Source organism: Trichosurus vulpecula, chromosome 2 (genome assembly GCF_011100635.1).
Source record: "Trichosurus vulpecula isolate mTriVul1 chromosome 2, mTriVul1.pri, whole genome shotgun sequence".
NCBI lineage: Eukaryota > Metazoa > Chordata > Mammalia > Diprotodontia > Phalangeridae > Trichosurus > Trichosurus vulpecula.
This window is the reverse complement of record NC_050574.1, coordinates 120,533,410-120,546,329: the sequence shown is the minus strand read 5'-3', so window position 1 is coordinate 120,546,329 and position 12,920 is coordinate 120,533,410.

Genomic DNA, 12,920 nt, shown 5'->3' with positions numbered 1-12,920 from the left:
TGGGGCAGGTGAGGGGGAATGAGTGAATCTTGCTCCCATCGGATTTGACTTGAGGAGGGAATAACACACACACTCAATTGGGTATCTTACCCCACAGGAAAGTAGGGGCAAGGGCATAAAAAAGAGGGGACAACAGAAGGGAGGGCAAATTGGGGGAGGAGGTAATCAAAAGCAAACATTTTTGAAAAGGGACGGGGTCAAGGGAGAAAATTGAAAAGGGGACAGGGTGAGATGGAGTGAAATATAGTTAGTCTTTCACAACATGAGTATTGTGGAAGTGTTTTGCATAATGATACATGTGTGGCCTATGTTGAATTGCTTGCCTTCTCAGGGAGGGTGGGTGGGGAGGGAAGAGAGGAGAGAATTTGAAACTCAAAGTTTTAAAAGCAGATGCTCAAAAAAAGAGTTGTTTTTGCATGCAACTGGGAAATAAGATATACAGGCAATGGGGCATAGAAATCTATCTTGCCCTACAAGAAAGTAAGGGGAAAGGGAATGGGGGGTGGGGGAAGTCGAGTGACAGAAGGGAGGGCTGACTGGGGAATGGGGCAATCAGAAAATATGCCATCTTGGAGTGGGGAGGGAGGGTAGAAATGGGAAGAAAATTTGTAACTCAAAATCTTGTGGAAATTAATGCTGAAAACTAGAAGATATTAAATAACAAAATATGGCATTAAAAATAAATAAAACTAGGAGCTGGTTTTATAAACAACAACAACAACAAAATACTTAAACTATTGGTTAAATTGATTTTAAAAAGGAAAGAATCAAACCAAATTACCAGTATGAAAAGTGAAAAGGGTGAATGCACCAATGCACCAATGATGATGGAATTAATTATTAGGAGTTATTTTGCTTAATTACATGTCAATAAAACTGACAATCTAAATGAAATGGATGAATATTTACAAAAATACAAACTGCATATATTAACAAAAGAGGAAATAGAATACTTAAATAACCCTATCCTAGAAAAAAGAAATTGAACAAGGTATCAATGAGCTCCCTAAGAAAAATTCCCAGGACCACATAGGTTACAAATGAATTTTGCCAAATATTTAAGGAACAATTAATCCCAATACTATATGAACTATTTGAAAAAAGAGGTAAAGAAGGAGTCCTACTAAATTACTTTAATGACACAAATATGGTTTTGATACCTAAACCAAGGAGAGCAAAAACAGAGAAAGAAAACTATCAACCAATTTCCTTAATGGATATCAATGCAAAAATTTTAAACAAAATATAAGCAAGAAGATTACAGCAATAAACGACCAGGTGGGATTTATACCAGGAATGCAGGGCTGGTTCAATATTATGAAAACTTTATTGACCATATCAATAACAAAAACAAAAACCATATGATTGTATCAATAGATTCAGAAAAAGCTTTTTGACAAAATATAGCACCCATTCTTATTAAAAACACTAGAAAGCATAGGAATCAATGTAGCCTTTCTTAAAATAGTAAAGTACTGTCTATCTAAAACCAAGAGTAAGCAGTATCTGTAATGGGGGTGCACTTGAAGCCTTTCTAATAAGATCAGAGAATCAAGCAAGGATGTCCATTATCACCACTATTATTCAATATTGTACTAGAAATGCTAGTAATAAGACAATAAAATGCTATAGCAATAAGACAAGAAAAAAGAAATTGAAGGAATAAAAATGAGGAAACAAAACTATTACTTTTTGTAGATGATATGATGGCATACTTAGAGAACTCTAGAAAATCAACTAAAAAACTACATGATATAATGAACAACTTTAGCAAAATTGGAAGATATAAAATAAACCCTCATAAATCATCAGCATTTCTATATAGTACCAATAAAGTCCATTAGGAAGAGATAGAGAAATTCCATTTAAAATAACTATAGACAGTACAAAATACTGAGGAGTCTACTTGCCAAGACAAAGATTATATGAACACAATTACAAAACACTTTTCACACAAATAAAGATAGATCCAAGCTATTGGAGAAATATCAATTGCTCATGGGTAGGCTGAGCCAATGTAATAAAAATGATAATTCTACCTGTTCAGTATCATACCAATCAAGTGACCAAAGAATTATTTTATAGAGCTAGAAAAAAATTATAACAAAATTCATTTGGAAGAATAAAAGGTAAAAAATATCAAGGGAATCAATGAAAAAAATGTTAAGGAAGGCAGTCTAGGAGTTCCAGATTTCAAAATATACTATAAAGTGGTAATCAGAATAATCTGGTACTGGCTAAAAAATAGTGGTAGAAATAAGACTAGGTACAATGCACAGTAGTAAATGGCCATAGTAATCTAGTGTTTGATAAACCCAAAGACCCAAGCTTTTTGGACAAGAACTGAACATTTGAGAAAAATTACTAGAAAAACTGGAAAGCAGTTTAACTAGCTGCTAAAACTACAGCTGTAGTTTAACTACAGCTAAAAACTAGCTGTAAATGAGTATCTCACACTGTATACCAAGATAAGGTCAAAATGGACAAATGATTTAGCCATATACAGTGATATCACAAGTAAACTAGGGGAGCATGGAAAAATGTACTTGTCAGATTTATGGATAAAAGAATAGATGGGATTGTGGCAAGTAAAATATATAATTTTGATTACATAAAATTAAAAAGTTTTTGCACAAACAAAACTAATTCATCCAAAATTAGAAGGAAAACATGAAAGCGGGAAAAATTTTGCAGTAGGTTTCTCTAATAAAAGCCTCACTTCTCAAAAATATAGAGAACTGAGACAAATTTAAAAATAAGAGCCATTCTGCAGTTGATAAATGGTCAAAGCATATAACCAGGCAGTTTTCGGTAGAAATTAAAGCTATTGATAGTCACATGAAAAAAAATGCTCTAAATCACTACTCATTATAGAAATACAAATTAAAACAACCCTGAGGTGCCATGTCACACCTTCAGATTGGCTAATCGACAAAAAAAGACAAATGCTAGAGGGGATATAGAAAAATTAGGACATGAATGTATTGTTGGTAGTTGTGAATTCATCCAACCATTCTGGAGATCAATTTGGAACTATGCCCAAAGATCTATAAAACTTTGATCCAGTAATACTGCTACTAGATCTGTAACCAAAAAGCATCAAAGAAAAAGGAAAGGGACCTATTTATATTTATATTAGCTCTTTTTGTGGTGGCAAAGAATTGGAAATTGAGGGGATACCCATCAATTGGGGGATGGTTGAACAAATTGTGGCATATGATTGTGATGGAAATTTTTCAGTTGTTTCTGACTTTTCATGACCCCATTTGGGTTTTCTTAGCAGGGATACTAGAATGGCTTGCCATTTCCTTCTCCAATTCATTTTACAGGTAAGAAACTGAGGCAAAGAGGGTTAAGTGACTTGCCTAGGGTCACACAGCTAGTAAGTGTCTGAGGCCAGATTTGAACTCAGGAAAATGAGTCTTTCTGACTCTAGGACCATCACTCTATCCATTGCATCATCAAGCTGCCTCTGTGATGGAATATTATTGTGGTATAAGGAATGATGAGTAGGATGGTTTCAGAAAAACCTAGGAAGACATATATGAATTCATGCAAAGTGAAGTGAGAAGAACCAGAAAAACACTGTACACAGTGACAGTAATATTGTAACAATGATCAACTGTAATGGACTTAGCCATTCTAATCAAGACAATGATCCAAGACCATTCCAAAAGACCCATGATGAAAAAAATGCTATCCACCTCCAGAGAGAGAACTGATAAACTCTGAAAACAAATTGAAGCATATTTTAAAAAAAAACAACAACTATTTTTATGATTTTGTTTGTTTTCTTCTGCAACATGGCTAATGTAGAAATGTTTTGCATGACCTCACATGTATAATCAAAATCAAGTTGCTTGCCTTCTCAAGGGAGGGGTAGGGATAGAAGAGAGTGATAGAATTTGGAGCTGGAAATTTAAAAAAAATGATCGTTAAATTATTTCACATAAAGTTAGGAAACATTTAACGAAATAATTTTAAAAATAAAGAATAGTGAGAACAAGTTATGGCATATGAATATGATGAAATCTTATTTTTCTGTAAGAAATGATGAAAGGGATGGTTTCACTGCAACCTGGGAAGACTTGTATGAACTGATGCAGAGTGAAAAGAGAAGAGCAATTTAATAAAAACATTGTAAAGACAAACAACTTTGTAAAACTTCAGAACCTTGCTCAACGCAGTGCAGTGCTCCAGAAGACCAATGATGAAGCATGCTATCCACTTCCTAAGAGAGAAGTGATGGGCTCTCTTTGTAGAATGAGACATATATTTTTGTGTGAATCTGTGCATATTTGTTATAAGAGGAATTTCCCCCATGTGAGAGGGAAAGATTTTTGTTAATTAAAAAAATTAATTTAAAGAAGATTAGTGACAAAGGAACCAAATTATTCCCAGATCACTGTTTTCATTAATATCGTGCCCTATAAGTTTACTTTTTATTTCTATAAGGGGGAGAGAGAGGGATTGGAAAGTCGCTGGGCATGCCCACTGGAACCTTGCAAACTGGTCCCCAGGAATCGGTGTTATATCCAAGGTGATTGGCTGGTTGGGCCTCAGGAGTATGGACTTTTTTCTTTGGAGACTTCCTTTTTGTCTTCCTCTGTTCAGAATATAAAGCAGCACTCTGTGTGTGGGTGTGTGTGAGGCAGGAAGAGAGAGAGAGAGAGAGAGAGAGAGAGAGAGAGAGAGAGAGAGAGAGAGAGAGAGAGAGAGAGAGAGATGGAGTTGAGAGAGTGAGAGAGGCAGGGCTGTGAAGTTGGATAGTCCCCACTCCCAGGAATTAATCAGTCAATAAGCATTCATTAAACACCTACTATGTGCCAGGCACTATAGATAAAAGAATTTCCTAATTTCTCCTCTTGGAATCCTGCAAACACATGCAACATCATCAATCACATCATCACCACAGCGAATTTTAATATGTACTATTATAATATAATAATTATATTATTACCACAGTACCATAATTAGAGCATATTTAATTATTAATAACATAATATATTATTAATACAGTATTAGTATTAACTAACTTTTAATATAGTACCTTAAGGTGTGCAAATCACTTTACATATATTATCTCATTTGATCTGCACAATGATCCTGTAAGGTAGGCACTATAAGTTTATCCGTCTTACAGATGAGGAAATGGAGACCGATGGCGGCTAAGCAACATGCCCAAGTCACACAACTACTGTGTACCTAAGGTAGCATTATGAAATCAAGTCCATTTTGACATCAAGTTAGGCCCTTTATCCAGTCAGTAGCAAATGGCAGAAACAAACACGTTCATACTGAAACACGGGTCCCAGCCTTGGAGGCTGCCTCAAGTTCAAGAGTTCTCAGTTCAAATGTCTGGCCACCAGCCTTCTATGGGGAGGAGATCTTATCCACAGCTGCTTCTTTAGAGAGAAGAAGAGTAATCAAGGTGGTGTCTCCCTGCAGCCAGGACAAAACCTACATCATGTTGGGTGCGGAGGGTGCCCAGAGACTTTGTGGGCTTTGTCAATACCTCCCTCCCATTATTGTGAGTTGCCTGGTCAGTGCACATCCACTGGGAAGAGGATGGCTAGCTAAACAATACTGAAAGTGTGGTTACCTTTTGGGGGAATCTAACTACAGGGTGGAATGAGCCTCACTGTGTGGAGGAGGGGGACTGTATAGAAGGGACTCCCCAGAATGTCAGTTACTCCCATAGCAACCCCCAAGTTCAATTCCCATTTGGGGAGAACAGATGAGTTGTCTGCATGCTTGATATATTTTCTTCATTTATGGGCTTCTGTGACTTTTTTTTTTTTGCATCTTCCTGTGGGGTAAAATAAATGTCCCATACCTCATATTATTATCTTGAGTGCTTTTAGGTTAGCTGGTGACCCTGTTGCACCCCTCTGGGGAAACCCTGACATAAGCTATCTCGTGGGTATATTTAGAAGATTTTCTGGGAATAATTCCAGGTGAGGGCAGTGAATCAAAGAGAGATAAAGATCCTTTGGGGAACCAACTTCCCCCCACCCCACCCCACCTCCTTGCCCACATCCCCAATCAAATCTGCTCCATGGGAGTCCATAATCTGGGGGGAGGGGCTTGGACCATGTTTCATATATACTATACTTCAATGACTGGGTCTGTGACTTCTTTGGGATGGGGAACTTCCAGGTGAGGAAAATCCCTCTACCAATGTAGATTAGTACTTTCTCTTTAAGAGTTTTAGAGTTGCCTAGAGCAATTTTCAAATAGAACGGCTCCTGGGCCACCTATTAACTTAGAAAACCACACATTAATAATAACCGTGTTGTATTGTATTTTTACTTATTTTGTTAAATAATTTCCAGTTACATTTCAATTTGATTCTGGCAGTTTTGCTGGCTGTGAGTTTGACATCTCTAGCCTAGAGCACTAATTAATCAATCAGTAAAAATTTATTAAGCACCTACCAGGTTCGAGACATTGTGCTAAGCACTGGGTATACAAAAAGGTAAAAGACAGTCACTGCCCTCAAGGAGCTTACACTCTAACGGGGAGGCAACAAACAGACAAACATATACAAACAAGCTCTATAAAGGATAATAATTAATTAAGAAGAGGGAAGATACTAGAATTAAGAGGGAGTGGGAAAGGAATTTTAGATGATATTTAAAAGAAGCAAGGGTAGACGGTAAGCATACTAAGAAGCATCTTTGGGTTGTTGTCGCTCATCCTTCGTTCTGGAATAGGACCAATAATATCACAAGGGTGATGGTGTGAATTAGATTTAAATGAGGAAAAGCTGCAAAGTCGTCAGCCTCACTCTCCAGTGGCAAGACAAGCGACTCTTTCAAGGTCACAGAGCCAGGAGGTGTCAGAGGCGAGATGGCTCTCTATCCACTGCACCACGCTCTCCTTTCTAAACAGCATGTCTTTAAAACTTCTGTAATCACATGCATAGGAGTACTGACACAGTATGGATCGCTACTCCTCCATATTCTCAGGAAATGGTTTCAGGTGTTGCTGGGCCTCCACAAAAAGGGGAGATGTTAATGATATTCGAACCACCTATCTTTCTAAGTTTTTTGAAAAAAAAAAAGCACTACAAAATTGTGAATTGTTATTCTTTGCTAAGGCTGGTCTTTGCATGACACAGTGCATCTCTCAGCCTATACATAAAACCTTCCTAGTTTCTTAGTATTGGCAATCAGTAGAGTGTAAGCACCTTAAAGGCAGAGATTGTTTTGTCTTCACTTCCCTAGTCTGACACAGTGCCGCACTTAGTAGGGGCTTAAGAGATGCTTGCCAAATGAATGAATGAATGTTTATACACAAACTGCGTAAATTGGAGCTAACCTCAGTGGGAAGGCACCAGCACTGAGGGGCTTTGAAAGGCTTCTTGCAAAAGGTGAGATTTGACCTGAGACTTAAAGAAAGCCAGGTCTGAGATGAGGAGGAAGAGCATTCCAGGCACTGGAGACAGGCAGTGAAAATGGAGAGTCTTGGATGATGAATATAAGGAGACTAGTATCACTGGATCGCAAAGTGTATGGGAGATGTGTAAAATGTAAAGGAGATTGGAAGGCTAGCGAGGGATCAGGTTATGAAGAGTTTTAAAAATCAAACAGAGGATTTTATATTTGATCCTGGAGGTAACAGAGAGTCACTGGGATTTAGTCTGTGTTCCTAAGGTCTTCCTCAGTTTTAATATTCTGTGCTCCAAGGTTCCTCCCAGTTCTAACATTCTATGTTCTAAGTTCCCTTCTATCTCTAACATGTCTTGTTCTCCAGTCTCTTCCACTTTCCAGCAATAACATCCTATTTTCTGTGTTCTAACAAAATATGGGCTAAGGTCCCTTCCAGCTCTATTATTTTGTGTTCTAAAGACACCTTCATTTCTAACATTCTGTGGTCCCTTCCAGTAATGCCATTCTATGAGCAAAGTTCCCTTCTAGCTTGAACATCATATGTTCTGAGGCCATTTCAACTCTAATATACTGCTAGGATCTTATTTTACCCTGCAGTTTGGGGGGATTTTTTTTTTACAGTGCCATTGTTTTGTATGTGGATAATTCCTACCAAACAGGGTCAAACCCCCAAAGGAAGAAAGTGTATAATTAAGTTCAGATGTCTCAGTTCAAACTCAGTGCTTGCAGAGGGGAAAAAGTGAGGCCAGATTTTTGGTGCTAATTACAGGGGAGCTGTGTTGCTCTAAGAAAAATTCCTGTTCTTTTCCTTTCCCTCCCAGGCCTGTTTTCTTTTTTCCTGTCTCTTCACACGTTACTTAACTTTTGACTCGGACACAGCAGGTAAAAGCATTCAAAACAGAAAGTACTTGGCCACAGGTTTTAGAGAAGCTCCAGGAGAAGGTGAGAGAGAGAACATGCTGGGATAGTCGCAGGATGCATCCTATATCCTGGGAAGGTTGGCTGCCTTCCCCGCACCCCTCTCCCATGTTTCTACCCTGGTGGGGCCCAGGGCTCTCTCTGAGGCTGTGCAGTGGGAAGCTGGGGGGGGGTTGTAGGGAGAGAAAAAAAATAATAATACTACATTCCAGAAAGATGGCGGCATGGTTTCCAGCACTCCGTATTATTACTGGAGCCTGGAAGCAACAGGAATGGTGGGGCTGGTGGGCAGGATTCCAGAGCTTTCCCCACTGACTTGCTCCTCAACCTTTAAAAGGCCCAAGCCTTCTTGTGACCTCAATTTTTCCCACGTGTAAAATGGGGATAATAACCCCTTTTCTGCCTCCCTCATAGGGCTATTTTAAGGATGGAATGAGATGTGGAGGTGAAAACAATTTGTAAACTATGAAGGGCTAATGAGTTGTCAGGAATTATTTTAACTTTGATACTTCTAAAATCCCTCTCAGCTTTGACATTCTGTTTTATGTTCTAAGAACCCTTCTAGCTCTGACTTGCTATGTTCTATACTACTGTTCTACTCCAGTTCTAGTATTCTCTGTTCTAGTATCTCTTCCCATTCATTTTGTTCTCAGATGCCTTGTAATTCTAAGACTCAACGTTCTATGTTCTATGATCTCTTCTAGTTGTGACATATATGTATTGCAGTGTCCCTTTAGCTTTGATATTTTGTGGTCTAAGGAGGTCCTTTCCAACTCTGATACTCTGTGTTCTCAAGCCCTGTCCATCAGTGACATTCTGTGTCGTTAAAATCACTGATATTCCATGTTCTAAGGCCCCTCCTAGCTGACATTCTGTGTTCTAAGGCCCCTAAAAGCTTTGAAATTCTATGGTCTAAGATCTCTTTCATTTACTGACATTCTCTATTTTAAGGCCCCTTCCAGTTCTGACATTCTATGTTCTAAGGTCTCTTCCATTTACTGACATTCCATGTTCTAAGGTCTCTTCCATTACTGATATGCTAGGGTCAGAGGTCCCTTCCACCTCTGACATTTTATGTTGCCACGTCCCTTCTGCCTCTGATATTTTCTGTTTTAAGGCTCATCTGAAAGCCAGCTCTGACATCTAGGCATTTGCACTGAATGCTTCAGGAGGTGTGGGGAGGGAACAGTCATTAAGGGCAAGAATGGATTGAACCATGAAAGTACAAGATCGCCTGTGAGCTTGATGTTGGTCTTGCCCATGTTATACAAGAGGAGAGGGTATTGTGCCTTGGTGAAAGATGGACTGACCCATCGCCATTCATGGGTGGGAGTTTGTGGGATTTTTAGTTGGAGAACACACATCTGTCAATTTAGGATTTTGGGTTTTTTTAGACCAAGTTTGAAAGAAGCAGGAGAAGGCAAGTTGTGACCCGGTCTGAGGTAAGGCTGGTTGACCCAAATACCGGGAGCTCCTCAGCAGAGCATGCCCTTTGAGAGCTCTTGTCCAGGACTGGATACAAGGAGACTGTGTTTCCTAGGTTTTTCTTCTGCCCAAATAGCCACAGGGGCAGCCTACAGCCTCAAGATTGCTATTTATGTTCTTGTAAAAACATTACCTTTGATCACAGGTTGTAGTTCTTTCTCTTAAAAAAAAAAACCCACCACAAACCCAACTCATGTCTCACTGTCTCTGTCTTTCTCCTCCTGCCACTTTCTTGCTTCTTCTGTCTTTTCAGGCTTCTCTTTTCCCTCTGTCCTCACCTTTCAGGGAGCTTCTGTGTCTGGTGGACTCTCCCTCTTCCTCTTCTTCCCATGTGGCTTCTCCCTTCTGGCCCTCTCCTCATTTCTCCATCTCTCCATCCACTTTCCTCTGTTCTTTTCCATGGCTGTCCTTTCTCCTGCCCTTTCTTCTCTCTTTCCCTGTGTCCAATCCTCGTCCCTCATCTCCTTCCCTCTCCCTCATCTATTCCAGGCTGGGATTCCCAGGTCTGGCCTGGACTTTGCTTCTCTCTCTCGGTTCCTCTGCTCTCTCCACCAAAGACATCAGGCTGCTGGTATCACTCACATTATTTTGCATCTGTGAAATCTATATTCCCTCCCCCGAGTTAGCAAACTGAATGAAGCATAAATATTTACACGGTACTGTTTACTCAGGAGGGACCTGCACCATACTAATTTGTTTGAGGAAAGGATTTTGGTTCCGATTGCTTTAACATCCGCAGCTCCCCTCATCCCTCTCTCCCCCCTTACACATCCAGCTTCCCCTTTTCTCTTTAAAACGTGTGGCTTTTCCATGGGCTGGTCTTCCCAGGAACTTTCCAGAACAACCTCACTCCAACCAAGAACAGTTGTTCTTGTGGATTTAAGGCACCCTGACCTGAAATCTTCTACTAACTCACTGGGTGAGGCACTTGAACTCTCTGGCCTCAGTTTCTTCTTCTGTAAAATAAGGACATTGGATGAGTGCAGGTGTTCAACCTTTTTTGCATACTGTTTTCAGGTCCCTTCCAGGGCTAACATTCTATGTTCTAAAGTCCCATTTAGCTGTGGGACTAGAACTGAGCATGTTCCACTTGGAGAAGAGCAGACTTTGGGGGTGAGAGGCAGTGATCCCCGGGATTTGTCATGGGGGCAGAGGGAGCAGGAGGCAGAACTAACCCCAATGGTAGCCTGGGGGTAGGGCGGGGTTGGAGAACTTTCTAAAAAAGTTCCCCCCAAAATGTCTTAAGGTACTGAGTTCTCCAACACTAGAGGATCACATTTATAAAGAGAGATCTATAGATCATTTTACAGGTGAGGGAACTGAGGTGCACAAATGAGAGCCTACATGCCTAAGGCCATACACTGAGTTAAGACTAGAAGCCAGACTCAAGAAGACGCTAGATGCTCGGTTGTTGAGTACATTGTCGAGGGCATTGGACTGGCTGACCTCTGAGGTCCCTTTGAACTTCTATAATAACTTGCCTGGTGTCCAGGTGTTAGCTTCAGCCACAGCTGTGTTTAGCACAGACCACAGCAGACACAGGAAGGGAGAGGCCTCTACGTGTGTGTAGAGTAATAATAATAGCTCAAATACACAAACACACACACACACACACACACACACACACACACACACTTTAAGGTTTACAAAGTGCTTTCCTTAGCACAGCCATGTGCCTGGGGAGAGGATCCTAGCAGTACAGGCTCTCAGAATTGGATGACACTCCAAGGACCAACAGTCCAATGCCCCCTATAGTCCTGAAGAAGAATACCTCTCCACCCTCGCTGCCCCCCCACCCCCTCGCCCCCCAGCATCTCCAAGGAGTGTTCATGGAGGTTCTAATCAAAGACCTCCAGTGAGGCCAGTTCTATTTTCTGGGGCCAAGTCAAATGAGGTCTAACTCCTTCTTCATAGAACAGCTCTTCAGGTATTTGGAGACAACTACCAGGTCCCTCTGGGTCTTTTCTAAGCTAAACATCCTGACCCTTATATGAAATATTGTCCAGTACTGTGTTCATTCTGGGAACCCTCCTCTGTTCACATTCCAGCTTGTCAATATTCCACCTAAAATGTGACACCCAGAAGCAGATACAGTGCCAGGGGTTCTTAACCTGGGGTCTGTGAACTTAAAAAAAATACACATTTTGGTAACCATATTCCAACATTACTGGTTTCTTTTGTAATCCTATCTTATTTTTGCATTAAAAAACATTTTTCTGAGTTTCTGCCAAAGTAATTTTTTTAAAAAGTTTGGAAACCCCTGTTCTAGATCAAGACAGAGGATCAAGTGTGCCTTTTTCTGGATCCTCTGCTTCTTTCCATGTAGCCTAAGATTTCATTAGCTTTTTTGGTGGCCTAAGGTCCTACTATGGATATTTTGAACTTCCAGTCACAAAAAACCTGAGATCTTTCTCTTAAGAAATATCTAGCCATGCTTTTCCTATTTTGTACTTGTGGGGTTGATTTTTGTGGAGTCAAGTTCAGGACTTTACATATATAATGATTAAATTTCATCTTACTAGGTTTTCGCCTTCATTCTACCCAGGCTATCAGAATATGTGGAGGGGGTGAGGGGAAGGCCTGTCATCCAATGAGTCCATTAACAGCCTCTTTGGGTCTCAGTCATTACTTTTGTAAAAAGGGGTCGGGACCAGCTGATCTTTAAGGCTCCTTTCATCTCTGACGTTCTATGATACTATGAGCCGATGGGGAGGAGTGTTTTTGGATCCAGGAGTTGGGGGGGGGGCGGTGTGGAAGGGAGGTATTTGTGTCTTTCTTCATTTCTCTCAGACAGAGCTGGGCTGTGCTCTACAGAGAACAAGCAGTAAACAGACTTTCCTCCTCATTCCTGCCTTCTCTGCCTCCTTGTTCCTCCCTTTCCCCTTCTCTTTCTCTTCCTTTAGCTCTCCCCTCTTCCTGTCTTATTCTCCTTTCTGGGACTCATCATGATTTGTAAAAGGAAGGGCTTGGATCTTCTAGACTTCTCCCACTGGCCGGTGTTCAATCTAGGATCCTCTGATGTTTGCTTTTCATTTCTTTTTTCTTTTCTCCTACTTCGTTTTGGGATCTCCATTCCTGCTTTCTCTGCCCTTCTACCTCTAACCCAGCCGAGTCATTTCTTTG